This window comes from Triticum dicoccoides, chromosome 4B (assembly GCF_002162155.2).
Source record: "Triticum dicoccoides isolate Atlit2015 ecotype Zavitan chromosome 4B, WEW_v2.0, whole genome shotgun sequence".
NCBI classification, from domain to species: Eukaryota; Viridiplantae; Streptophyta; class Magnoliopsida; order Poales; family Poaceae; genus Triticum; species Triticum dicoccoides.
Window position 1 is genome coordinate 676,155,491 of NC_041387.1, and position 14,709 is coordinate 676,170,199.

At 40.8% G+C, this 14,709-nt stretch overlaps 1 pseudogene; it reads right to left on the reverse strand.

Annotated features, from left to right (window-relative positions):
* Positions 1-1,231: 1,231 nt before the first annotated feature.
* LOC119292303 lies at positions 1,232-10,689 on the reverse strand (annotated as a pseudogene).
* Between the last annotated feature and the right edge of the window lie 4,020 nt (positions 10,690-14,709).

Below are 14,709 nucleotides of genomic sequence, written 5' to 3' on the forward strand. Positions count from 1 at the left end.
TAATGTGTTGTTTTCCGGTAGCTACCGTACTATGATGTTAAAATATATCTATATGCCTGATATGAAATTGCAAACAGCTGTTCGATATGAAATGTGAATTTGCGTAATACTAGAATTATTGGTTGTAAACTAATAAATCTGCAAAATGGTTCATGGAACTTTGCAAACGGTTCTATAAGTAGAAACGCTTGTGATGGATAGCTCAATGCCACACAGTTTTCTTCATCAAATCGTGTGTGATGTAATTGATAAAAGCAAACGGTTAACCAAGGCAGAGCGTGTGTGATAGTTACACGTATCACACACGAGCCTATACATAAACCTTTGTGGGATGTACATACGAACGGAAACGTTTTCCCTGGATTGACTGTGTGGGATGTTACATACGAACGGGAACGTTTTTCCTGGGTTGACTGTGTGGGAAGTACATACGAACGAAAACGTTTTCCCTAGATTCACTGTGTGGGATGTACATGAGAACGGAAACGTTCTCCTTGGATTGATTGTGTGTGATATACATACGAACGGAAATGTTTTTCTGGGATTCACCGTGTGGGATGTACATACGAACGGAAACAATTGGGTTTCGATGCCTCGCCCGATCGCACACGAGCCAGCTTGTGTGCCAGGAGGGCCTATCTCCGACGGTTTCTGGATCATGTGGGAAGGACCCCCCTATCGCCCACACTCACTTGGCGACGGTTCCAAGTGTCGTCGCGGAAAGGGGTTAAAAACCGTTTGTATAGCACCGACGCGTACCAGTGATGGTGTTTGCTTCTTCTGAACTGAACACAGGACAGACATAGTATTTTGTGATAAATAATGCACTGAACATGATAAAACTCAATTTGTAAAGAAATAATTAATATTTTTACACAAATATCCAATATTAGTGGAGGATAAACATGATGGCATTACAACCCTTAAAACTATTCCAAACATCATATCCATGAATGCCTTAATTAATTACTATAGTGGTAAACTTAAGAACCAAACGTGCAATCCATCGTCCAGCTAGTAGGAGTATATATATGGTATGATGGAACATGCATGCACGCTAGTTGACGCATATATAATCAAGCTGCGACCCATGACGTTGTCATGTGCCCCATAATCTGCGGGCTGGGACCTGGCGCGTAACCGGTAGTCGTGAGATACCGTTGGCGGAGGACGGTAGTCTCAGTGAGCAATGGCGGCTGAAATATTGAGAGAAGCTTGAGCGACGTAGGAGTAAGAGGTTAACATTTCTGCTGCTTTATTGATCACGTGGGGGTGGCTATATATATAGCCAATTACAATTGAGGAAACAGACTTGGACTATAATTGAAATTGGATCCTTCGGTAGGGTAACCTTCTTCGGGACAAAACCTTTCCGACTTAGGAACCGAACTCCCACTCATCTCTATATGAACTCAACAAGTTCTATACTCGGACATGAACTTGGGCGCAGCATGGCCCTATGCGTTTGGCCTCACATGACAGACACACTCAATCCTGTAGCTCACGGGTAACAAGAAGAGACATCACCATGTGTCATCATAGGTGCCTCCTCATTTACAGTGCAAGGCGCACCATAGCTGCCGTGTCCTTGTGTTGTGGCAGGAAACTCTTGGCCGTCCTCTAGGAATTTCATTGCATCCTCCATCGAAGGTCGTTGTGCCTCTTCTGAGCGAGAACACTTGAGGCCAAGGAAAACCACACGCTCCATCTCGGTACGGTCAAAGAAGCTTAACCTGTCATCCACAACACCATCCACATGAACTTGCTGCTCACTGCCACCGCGCATCTGCCAGACTTCCTCCCTTGATTTTTGCGTACATGCAATCTTTAGTAGGACGATTCCGAAGCTGTAGACGTCCGACTTACGGCTGAACTCCACAGCCCCGTCTTTCATGAGTTGTGGATCCATGTATCCCACTGACCCCACGGCGGTTGTGATCACTGTTTCTCTGTTTTTGCTGGCGATCATGGATAGCCCGAAGTCCCCAAGCTTAGCATTGAAATACTCATCCAGGAGTATGTTACCAGGCTTGATATCTCTATGCAAGATGCATGGATTGCACTCGTGATGGAGATAATGAAGGGCTGACCCTACCCCCTTCACTATTTTGTACCTATTGCAAACATTAGCAAGCGAAATGTTTCAGACAGCAGTCATGTCTATCTTCTGGGACCTGAATAATATAATACCTATTTTTTATGTGCCACAGAATTGGCAAGTCAATTTTTCATGCAATTATGATACCATTCAGAAAATCCTTGACTTGAATCAACCATGGGGAAACACATGCAAAACCCTGCCTGATTATCCTTGCATAGGGAAGACCTACAATCGTATCTTAACCATTGATCGACAATATTACATTTTGGGAAATAATAATTCCGGTAATTCCTTCCTTTAAAAGAGTCGTCGTAGAACCATGAGTAATAGTTCACCTAATAAACCATAGCAAATATTATGCATCTAGTCCCTATAGCAAAGCAAGCAGGAATATAAAATATTAGTCTTTTGGAACATGGGCATGTGGTTAATAGAATGTTGCAGGCTCGATGTCACCAATTATTGATGGTACATTTGATTTGAATGATACAGAAAAACAAAATTATTTTGCAGTATTATATCAATGTAAGTTTCATCATATTCAAAGTTCAATGAAAAGCAAAGTTGAACAAGGATGTATCCACTATGCATATAAGTCAACATATACTGATTTCACCTGTCAAAAAAATTCCATTTCATAGAATGGTAAGCATTGATGATGGTGTGTTTGAATATTATCAGCTGTGCCTTTTCAAGTACTAGGGATTCTAGTCCGTTTACTAATCTGAACTCCTAGGACATAACAAATCATCATGGCCCTAAAATCAAAAAGTAGGAATGGATTACAATAGTTTAGGAGCACATCTTAAAAAATCTGAATTTTTAAGTAGACATTTCAATAACCGCTACCGGATTTCAGCTAACGCACAAAAACACACGGCAAAGGATTTATCGAGTGCTCCCGCTCGGCATAGAACAAGCGGACAAAGGGGTCTTTGCTGAGTGTTTTTCATTGGCAACAAAAATCATTTCATGTAGCAAAACCTTATAAACTAATATTTTCACTATTTTTTGGCATGGAAAGATGCACCTTTGTGCCAAGTATGGGCACATTATTATGAACTATTCCATGAATATGGCCATGCCCATAGTCATTTGGTTTGAAAGTCATAATGTTCATATATGATAATCCATTTTATGAATTTTGTTTATAAAATATGTCAAAATCCATGTTTATCATTTTTTTCTAAGAACTACAACACATAAGCTAACTTCAGGCGAAAGAATTGCATTTTTTACTTTTCTTCACTTTATTAGATTTTTTTAAATGGGGTCTTAATCATCGGCAAAACTATTCATAGCAAAGGTATGGGTCTTTCAACACCCGCCGTGACTATTGCATAGATCCTACTTAGATACCTTAAAATTACTTTTGGAATTTTCTGGATCAAACTAGCATACACTTCTAGTTCACATTTGATTTACATTTCAGAAATCGGTCAGAACACATTTAAATGGGTGAATGTATCTAGAAAATGGGGAAAATACTAATACTTTGAATCGGCATATAATATGGTACACTTTGTGTGAAATTAGGCGAGATGTCATTTTACACCCTATTCTTTGCACTTCCTTCACAAAAAAAATGATTTTTGACACTTCAAAAATGAATTTTTTTTTTGTAGCAACAAGCTCTGTTGGAAAAGGCAGTGCCTAGGAGGCGCTTAGGCACGCCTAGGCACTAGGCAATAGCCAAACGCCTCGCCTAGGGCATAAATGGAGATCAAGGCACGACAAGCAAGGAATTGCCTACCCAAGCAAGAAATCATGCCACATACTGCACAGATATGCCAAACGGGTTATATTCCAATGGCAGTAGATAGTAATTAACTTATTTATATGCCCTAAACAAATATCAACACCCATATAATAATCATAAATACACTACGAGTAAAAACTATATTACCGCCTAGGTCGCGCCTAGGGCGCTTAGGCACCGCCTAGGCACAAGGCGAAGGCCAACCGCCTCGCTTACGCCTACCGCTTTTTCCAACCTTGGCAACAAGTTGTTAACTCATATTGGCACTATTGTTTGGCATGGAAAGATGCACCTTTGTGCCAAATATGGGCACGTTTTCACGAGCTATGCCATGGATATGTCCATGACATGGGCATTTCGCTTGAACATGAATGTTCATACATGATAGTCCATTTTCTGAAAGTTTTTATGTCAAATCCATTTTTATCATTTTGCATGACCACTAAGTACACATAAAACAACTCCATGTGAAACTATAGCACTTTTTATTTTTGTTTTTCACTTTTTCATAATGGGGTGAATATCATCGGTAAAACTATTCATCGCAAGGTCCTAGATCTTTCAGCACCATGTTTTTATATTGCATAGAATCCTACTTAGACGCAGCAAAATGATTTTGGTGGAAAATTGGACTACACAAGAACATACTTGTAGTTCAAATTTGAATTACTTTCGGAATATTGGCCAAAACTCATTTAAATGGACGAATATAGATACAAAGCGAGAAAATTCTAAATTGTTGTGAATTGTATATCTAATATAGTCTATTTTGTGTGAAAATTGGAGAGGCGGCATTTTACCTTATACTCTTTGCACTTGCTTCACTAAAAAACCATTTTTGGCAATTAGAAAATATAAAACTATTTTTAACAAAAAGTTAGGAACTTGTGTTGGCAATATTGTTTCAGATGGTAAGATGCCCTCTATACGAAATATATGGCCACATTATCATGATTGATGCCATGGATATGGAATTAAAAAAATCTTTGCCGACAGCCAAACCGGGGGCACTTAGCAAAGCTAACTGATCGCCTCCTTCCCGTCAACCACGATGGGCGGGACATGTGTCCCCCACCTTTGTTGAGTCTATTCATTTTTATTTTACCTTTATACTATTGTTTTTCATAAAACAATTGGCAACGATCTCCTTTGTCGAGTGCCATTTAAAAAAACCCTCGACAAATGAGCTGTTTTCTGTAGTGCATGTGAAATATTCGATAATAACATTCCATATATCAATATGACAGTACGTAAGACCATCAATATAACCAAGTACTAGAGATATGAAATTATTAGTTTCTCTAGTGAACAAAGCAAATAAGACTTTCTATGAATCAACATAGCATGAGGAAGCTTAACAATATAGTTTTTTCCTATCTTAGATGGTGATGACGTACTATCGAAGACTAAGCTAGTACTGTATGTGGTGTCCATGCGGGGCGATGCTGGAGCTACGATCATTTACATTCGATGGAAAATTTTCTCTTTATGTTAACTCTTTAGCTACTTTTATTTTATCCCTTAATACCACTACAATTCATTTTTTGGGGGGAAATTCAAGCTATCTAAAGGTTTTACTAACTTTACACAAAAAATATACCAGTATTCATGGAACCGAGTAGATTTATTATAAACATATATCTTATGATGAATGTAATACACTAATTTGGTGCCATAAATGTCAGTGTTTTCTTATGATCTATGTCAAACTTATGATAGTTTGACTTTCAATTTTTTTGAATTAAAACTAGTTTGAGATGAATGGAGGAGAAGCTAAGGCTTGCATAATAATTTTGTTTGAAAGAATTATTTATGTTGAGAGTGAGAGAGAAAATCTTAATAGTGTTCCTTTGTCATTTGACTTATGCACTTCCTCTCCCACCACCCTTAGCACTAACTAATTCAAAATTTTGACCAGGTTTTCACGAAAATGCATGTACCAAAATGTACAACACAGAATCAGTTACATTAGATAAATCAGCAAAATTCATTTTAGTTGCTCCAAATACATACCTTTTGTCCCATGATAGAACTTGGTCACTGTTGTGCAGGTGGTGTTCAAGGTCGCCATTAGGTATGAATTCAAAGACAAGGAAGAGTTCAACCTTGATAACCCTTTTCCACCAAGTCTTCCCATCGATCACTCTGACTTTGCCACACCAACCTTCGAGGTCAACTAGATTCTCGTGCCTCGTGTTACCAACTGTCTGGAGCTCGCGGTGGAAGTCCTCAAGCTTTCCCTCTGCTTTTATTCTCTTCACAGCCACTTCCTGGCCCTTGAACATCGCCTTATATACTGCGCCAAACTTACCCTCTCCAAGAAGAGCATCTCTGGAGAATTTGTTCGTGGCGCAAGCCAGATCGCTATAACCGAATTCCATAAAGCCATTCGCCCCCGACGAGAGGGAATTGCGTGCGTTTCTCCAGTAACACCATGTTGTAATGAGATACACAAGAACGCTCACAACGGGTATAAATACTTTTACAATGTTAAGTACTCTTGTTGCCTCAATCTCATCATTCACTGAAAGAAATTAAGGAAGTATATTACTAATTAAAAGGTGCTCTGCTTAAGGTAAAAAAAACTTTTTAGCAATTCCAATCAAAAAATTGACGTGATTTCAAATATTACGGATCAATTTACACCATCACGTATAAATCATAATAAGTAGTAGCTAGTACTATATATATACTCATAGTATGTATTAATCGCAATTGCTTTCTTTTCCTTTTGCTACAAAGATGTTTCATTTCGCCATGTTGTCTCTTGCCTACTCATGCATTCAACATTCAGTATATAAGGTTGTCCTATTTTAGAAACTCTGGATCTATGCTTATTTTCAATAGCCCGAAGCATTTCGTAACTTGCTACACCTGCCTCATTACTGGGTGTCTAGGTATCCATCGCAAGTCTTTCCTCTTATGAACTTGGTCGTTAATGTTAAGGCTATGCCATCATAAGTTGCTACTACATGCAAGGATCTTATGGAAGTCCAGAAATAAGAAACTGTAGATAAAAATGCCGACTCGACAAAATTTGGTGCTACCAATCTGTGCACTAAGTTCACGGGCTCAAGATGAGTGGACTCGAACTGCTGACATCTGTCATAGGGTAAAACACCCCCTATCATGCCTCACTAACTGATTCTACCATAGAGGACAGTGATAGACAGTAACTCTGCCTTGGTGAACACGGCTTAATATTATGACTTCAGTTGTACTGTTCTCTCCAAAGTGAAACTCTTCTCAAAATCTCAACGACAAAAGATCTTAATTGGAATTTGATTCTAAGTATTCATCTGGTTCCTGTGAATCCTTCATTTGATCGGGTTATCAACTTCGTTCTCATATGAAATTGTGCAAAATTTGTATGTTAAATAATATACAACATCAACATGTTTCTTCCTTAGTTCCAGTGACATGTTAGCAGTTTGCATGTGATACCGTTGTAAGAGGCAACCATTGGCATGAGCAAATTTATTACATAGGTATTGGACCACTTTTCTTTTAAGATGTGGGGTACAAGAATCAAGTGCGAGGCAATTTTTATTAGAACATGTTTTTGCTTTGTAACCATTAGCCAACTTATTCAACCTAGTTTCTAAAAAAACTTCTTCAACATCTCAGTTCTATTAACCTCAGTGGCCACTAAGGGAGCTTTGCTGTTCTTTTTTCACATACATGATATGAATTGAGGAGTGAAAACCAAGCTCATTAATATTTTTCTTGGAGGCTTGTGGAGTTCAAAACCCTTGGGTTGCATCCAGGTAGGTAATACTAAGAGAGCATACATGTGGCACTTTAACATGGTAAGCATTGGGGAGATGGAACACCTTTAACAACAGAGGATTCTTCCCGAATATCCTTAAGAATGTAACATTGTTTGGAAACAGGGAGAGTTTCTGTCTAGTTAAAATCTAGATGAGGAGGGAATCTAGCAAGAAAGCTAAACCGGTTGATTCTCCTTTCTGGAAAGGACTCGTGAGTCAAAGAGGAGTTCTTTAGTAGATGGGCTTTTACTATTAGAAATTAATGGTACTAGTACTAATTTTTGGGAAGATTGTACCCATCATATAAAACATTGTGCAACAAAGAAATGTTTCCCAACATTGTGCAACGAATATGCATCTTTCCCAACTGTACCCATCATATACAACATTGTGCAACAAAGAAATGTTTCGGTTTCGATTATTTTATCCATAGTGATGTTGAATATTAGTTTCAAACAGAACTTAACTGGTGATAAATGAACTGCTTGGTTACACTAAGTTTAGTGGTTGATGATGATTCATATTTCTGATGATCATTACAGGTTTGTTTGGAATCAGACAGCCTCAGGAAAACCTTTGCTATGAAATCTACGCATGTGGACCTTAAGAATGGGCATACTATATTTTTTATGTAAATACATGTGGAAACTAAAGTATCATTGATGACTAAGATTTCATGTGGTTCTTACATGGGATGGTTTTGGTAAAAAATTGTAATGAGTCTAGAAAGTGTTGTTTCAAATATCAATTGGTGACATGGGGTTAGCAAAAACATAAATCTTAATTTTCTGTTGGACTGAATGAATTTTTTTTAACAAGATTGGAGTGTCCCATATTTTGCAGGTTGTCCACAAGACTACGCATTGCACCCGTTTATGGCCCTATCTCATTGTTGTGTAAAAGCTGGAGCCTGTGGATATTTTTTGGAGATGTCTGAAGATGGTCGCAAAAGATATCTTCAACCGGGGTGGATGGTGATCCATTAATAGAATAGATGATACATAGGCACTTTATGTTTGTTCTATTCTGGCGGTTGATTTCTTTATCCACATTATATGATACACGAACTGTATTACACTAGAGTTTACGTTGCAATAAAATGACCGTGCGCATTGCTTTGATACAGAGCCCAGGATATGCCCCCTTTAAAAAATGCTTCAAGCGAGGCGGGGCACAACCACAGTTTTGGTTACCGAATGATTTTTTTTACTTGGGGGTGGTGGGGTGGGGGATTGGATATTTTATTACCGCGGTTCCCGGACAATTACCGCCCAAAGTATCAAATGAAATTGGAATTCATTTTTTTCGGAAACGTTTAATTAGCTTTAAAAATCCGACAGGGCATAACATTGATGGTAATGCAGCGGTATGGCCCCTCCGTTCATCTACCCTCAACCCTCTCATCTTGTTTTGGGATCGAGACTAGGTGACCGGGGTGCCTAGGAAACGTGGTTACCGGCAGTAACCAGATTTACATCCCAGTAACCCAAACCCTGGGTACAACATAACGCAAAAGCACACATGTGTACATCACCTTTGGGCAATTTCCAATCTATATTTAAATAATTGATGTATTAGTGGATGGTAGACTCAGATGCAGAGATTGGTTGGCTATATCAAACGTGTTGGCATCCTGAAAATTTCATATTTTCGTGTTTGTTTTGCTGTAAAATACCATCACAACATGAACCAGCAACCAGAAGACATGATGTTATCCAAAGACGTGAGTTACGTCAAAGCTCGAAGAGTCTTGCATTGACAAACAATGTTGATTTGTTTCAAAACGTCCTAAATCTGGCCTCAAATGGAAAAGAGTGCTCAATATTAACTTTCTACTCGTCATAGAGACGAACAATTTCGCTGTCTGGATCATTTCAACCAGAGATCATATGCGGCCTCTGAGCCAAAACAAGGATTAGTGCAGATGATGCAGTAGAGTTATGAGGATCCCAATACTCTGGTCCAACAGCTGGCTTGGATACTCTAGTCAAGATGTCTCATACACATATATGCAAGGTGAGGACCGATTTAAACAATATATAATCGGACTAACCATTGTAGTATTATTCATGTTCATCCCTGATTATACTCCCTCCGTCCGGAAATACTTGTCGAGGAAATGGATAAAAATGGATGTATCTATAACTAAAATACATCTAGATACATTCATTTCTGAGACAAATATTTCCGGACGGAGGGAGTATTAGTGGAAGAGAAGTCACTATTTGGAACGAGTTTCAGAGAAAGTTGGCATACGTACCATCTAATCTTCTTCTCCTATGTGCTGAGATATAATGTACGCTGGACCATGTGCCCATTCCTGGGTCAAGTAAAGTACTTAATTAGTAGTAGCAAATTAATTAATCAAATGATTAGCGGCTATTTATTAGAAAAGTATATATAAAAATTAAATAGACACGTACGTAGACGTCCGTACCTTGGAATAGCGGGATATCAAGAATGTGGCCTTGGCGAAGGAGCAGCTGGCTGCTAGTGATATTATTGATCCTGAGCAGCGTTGACTCCCGCAGCCATACTGGCGGCGATCTCGGAGGTGTTGTCAGCTGTGCGGAGGATCAGGTAGGCAAGGTGCATCACGTTGGAGCCGTCCACCTTGTCGCAGCTGCAGGGAAGCGGCCTCCGCCCATGGTATTTGCCCGCAGCAACGTTGTTGGCGGTGACGACCTCCATGTAGTAGCCATCGCCACGGCCGCCGGTGTAGATCTCCAGGTCCGACTGGCCCACGCCGCCGGCGCAGCGGCACCGGAAGGGGATGCGCACGGCTGTTTTCGCAGGAATGGCTTTGCTGGTGTCGGTGTGGGGCGGGAGTTGGTTGGCGGCGAGGAGGTGGTGAAGGGTGGCGGTGGGGCTGAAGCGGGAAGCGAGTTGCTCGTAGGTGGTGGCGTTGGGGACGACGTAGGCGACGGCGGAGCGGCATGTGCTCGGTTTGGCGCAGGTGAAGCTGCCGGCGGAGGCCGAGGAGGCTGCGGCCCAGAGCAGGAGGAGCAGGGCGGCGGCCAGCGGCGGCATAGTTCACTCGCTAGCCAGCGTCCGACCACTACCAGAGACGTACTCCGGGCGTGGCAGGAGGAGGAAGATTAATAATGCATGTCTCACGTCGCCCTCCCATTCGACTCACATTCCTAAGTCTACCTAGTATAGTACTTCCTCCGTTCCTAAATATTTGTCTTTCTAGAAATTTCAACAAGTGATTACATACGAAGCAAAATGAATGAATCTACACTCTAAAATATATCTATATACATCCGCATGTGGTAGTTCTTTGAAATCTCTAAAGAGACAAGTATTTAGGACAGAGACAACTCCTCCTGCCTGCACCAACCAACAACACCGGAATCCCATTACACGGGCCACACAAAACAAAACAAGAGCCAACATGCATGACCCGTGCCAAGACCGCAAGCCCTGATCCTTCGTTTGCTAGCTAGACCCGCCGGCCGTGTCAAGACCGCCAGCAAGCGCGTCCAGCCTCAGGTCTCAAACAAAACAAACCCTCTACTCGGGCGACGACTTTGCCGAGTGGTCACGTACCAAGCCGACATCTTATTGATGAACATTCCAAGTCATCACGCCGAGCGTAACAAGCCGACATCCGGGACAATTCACAAACACCATCGTGGTCCTTCTCGAACCTTCAGGCACAGTCGTCACATATTTCCCCCCGGCGATGTTTGTTCAGGGCAGAGCTTGATGGTAACACATGTGAGACAAGTTCTATACAGGACCAGGCCCTCAGAAAGAGGCAACACCGTGCTCATTTTTCTTGCAGCTCTTTAATTATTGTCTTCATATGCATATGCCGGATGGCGGATGTGATCTCAAAAGGGGGCGACATCGCTAGGGTTTGTGGATTGTCCAATGAGTAGTCGTATCAATCTTGCTAACCTTCGCATATTGTCGTTGTTTTGTCTCAAACATATTGCATGTTAGGGCATTTCTAAATAATCCCTTATAAACGGTTAGAGGAGTAAAAATGTGGTTTTACTCCTCTAACCGGGACCTAACTGATCCCTTATCCGCCGTATGTGAGTAAAACTTTTACTCCCGCCCTAAATTTCACCTATATTTACTCCACCACTGGGCGGCTGAGTAAAAGCCGCATCTCTCCTCCATGGCCTCCCCCTCCCATCCCGCGCCGCATCTGAGCTGGTGCCACCCCTCCCACTGCACGTGGAAGTGTTTTTTTTTTCTGAAACCTGTACGTGGAAGTGTCGACAATGATGAATTTCAGTTCACAAATAGTATTAGTGGATTCGGTGTCACACTCATTCGGGAACGGAAGTACCTTTGTTCGATTGTCAAGTTGAGAGACAATATATGTGAGACCCTTAGGCAGAGTAGAGGGCTTAGGCCTTGGGGTTTCTCCAACGCGTCGACGTAAACGGACACAGATTTGATCCGTTTTTTGTCCGGTTGGATCGAGCCTTTGTGCGGGTCGGCTCCCGTCCGTGTTTTGCTGATCAGTGCACCCAACCAGCCGACAGACTTCATCCGCGCGGCCCATATGCGGCCATATTTTGACATAAGTTTTGCATACAAATATGAACATTGCCCCAAGTCTAAATCACATAGTTTACAAGCAAATAAAAATCTCATAGCTTACAAACCAAACGAAAAAAGACCACTAATGTCGGCAAGAGCGGTCATCGGGTGCGGTATGCAACTGGGGGAGGTGTGTGGGTGCGAGCGCCAGCCTGGGTAACGTTCAACCGTCAGCGGTGACAGCGGGGTGGCAGGGTGTCTCAGTTGTGGATTGGGAAGGGGGAGAATGGCCGATGTACCCCGACGGGCGGACTACGGGGAGGACAAAGGCGGACGTCACATGCGGCCGTGCCGTGTCCGCGCCGTGCAAACCCGTTCCAAATTTGGAACGAAAATGGGTCACGGGTGAACAAAAAAGGACGCTCGTCCATTGGCGTCAGCGTGTTGGGCCGATATTTCTGTCTGTTTCGACCCAAAGGGACGCGCAAGGACAAAATGCGTCAATGCATTGGAGTTGCCCTTACACACGTCACGCACCAAAACTAAATCTTCCCACGCATTGCTATATTTCTTTTGTTGTGTTGTTAGGGCATCTCCAAAGCTGACCCGCAAATGTCTCCGGTATTTGTCTATTTTTATATCCCGACAAGATCCGTGGATATGATGCGGGAGGGAGCCGTCCAATGTGAGGAGAAAAACTAGATGGGGACCATGCATGTGGTGAGATATTTGTAGTTTATTGTCCGCATGGCATGAGAGAGGGGAGAGAAGGACCATGCATGTGCGCTTAGGTGGAGAGAGAGAAGAGAGAGACCATGCTTGTAATTACTCAAGTACATGTCTGGACTCCGGCAAAGCACCCCATGTTTGTCTCTTGGATAACGATCGGTATGTCCAGATTGCTAAGAGGACCTATACAGGTTCTCGTTACATGGCAAAAGTGGTTCAGACACAGTAGTCCGGACATATAGTAAAGATTTGAGGGTCCGCTTTGGACATGCCTTACTAAACAATCCAGTTCAAAGAAAATTGAGTTGGAAACTGAAAGAACAAAGAACAAGTACGAAGGAAAGAAAATGGTTCGCGTAGAGGGACCTTGAGGGGACGCCGAAGTGGGCAGGCCCAAGAGGGAGTGCCAATTGAGTAAGCTCAACAATTTGATGCAGAACGAGAAACAAATAGGGGAGCAACTATGCCTCGCTTATAACGAGACCGTAGAAGGTCTCGCTAAACGACCGCCCACCCAACAGCAAGTAATGGGCCTGTCCAAATTTTAGGTTAGTTTCATTTTTCCATGTTTCTTCATTCTTCTTTACTTTAACTTATATATTTCATATATATATATATATAATTAAGTCTATTCCTAAAACTAATTTACTTCAAAAAAATAAAATTTGAAAATTGTTAATGCAGTGTAAATATTTTGATAGCATAACTTCAAAAATTATTGAAACCTTTCAAAAAACATGTTTGTGATATTTTAGAAAACTGTTAACGCATTTGAAAACATGTACGGTCAATTTTTAAATAAAATGTTTATGCAATGTATAAAAATATTGTGTAAATCATAAAAAATGTTAAACTTGTAAAAAAATTGTTTCAGGTGCAGAAGAAAAATGTAAGATGTGTTCGAACAAAGTAGACATCAAGAACTAAATTTTCAAAGTTTTAAACTTGTAAATGAAAAATGTTAAACTTGGATAAAAAATAGATAAAAATCAAAGTTTAGATGTATACCAAAAATGTACAATGTGTACAAAAATAATACATACCAAAACATATAATTCAAACAAAATGTTGATCACGTATTTGAAAAATGTTAAACGTGTATTAAAAAAATGTTCCTCACATATATGTTAAGTATTAGTAACATTTCAAAAATGTTCACGTGTTTTCCAAAACCTGTACATGGATAGTTTTTGAAAACATTATTATATAGTGTACAAAAATGTCTGTGTAATTCAGAAAAATGTTGAACATGTATAACAAAATGTTCTGGGTGTTTAAGAAAAATGTATGATTTGTACAAAAAAAGTAGACATCAAAAAAATATAAATTGTTTTGAGGTGTGTAAAAAACAATATTTGGAAAATGTTAATTAAGGATATGAAAAATGTTAAGCTTGTATAAAAAATATTTTTGATATATACCAGAGATGTACAATGTGTAAGAAAACAATAGAAATCCAAATATATATTTTAAAAATGTTAATCATGTATTTAGAAACTGTTAAACATGTATTAGAAAAATGTTCTTGACTTAAGCTATGTTTTTTTAGGGAGGATGACCCCCGGCCTCTGCATCTGGGCGATGCATACGGCCACTTTATTAATTATTCTCACAAGACCTTACAAAGTAATACAACAGTAAGACTGAAGCCGCCGTCTAAGCATCACTATCCAGCTGATGAAGGGGCGCAGATAGCCTGAGCCTAATACCAAACAGACATCGCAGCCAAACCTAACATCTAAGACCTGAGAACCCATCCAGGACGCCTGCCGGGCATGGGTCTCACCGTTCCGGCATGCACTCAGATGCCGCCGCCGCCAACTGCCACCGCTCCATCTTCAGAACTG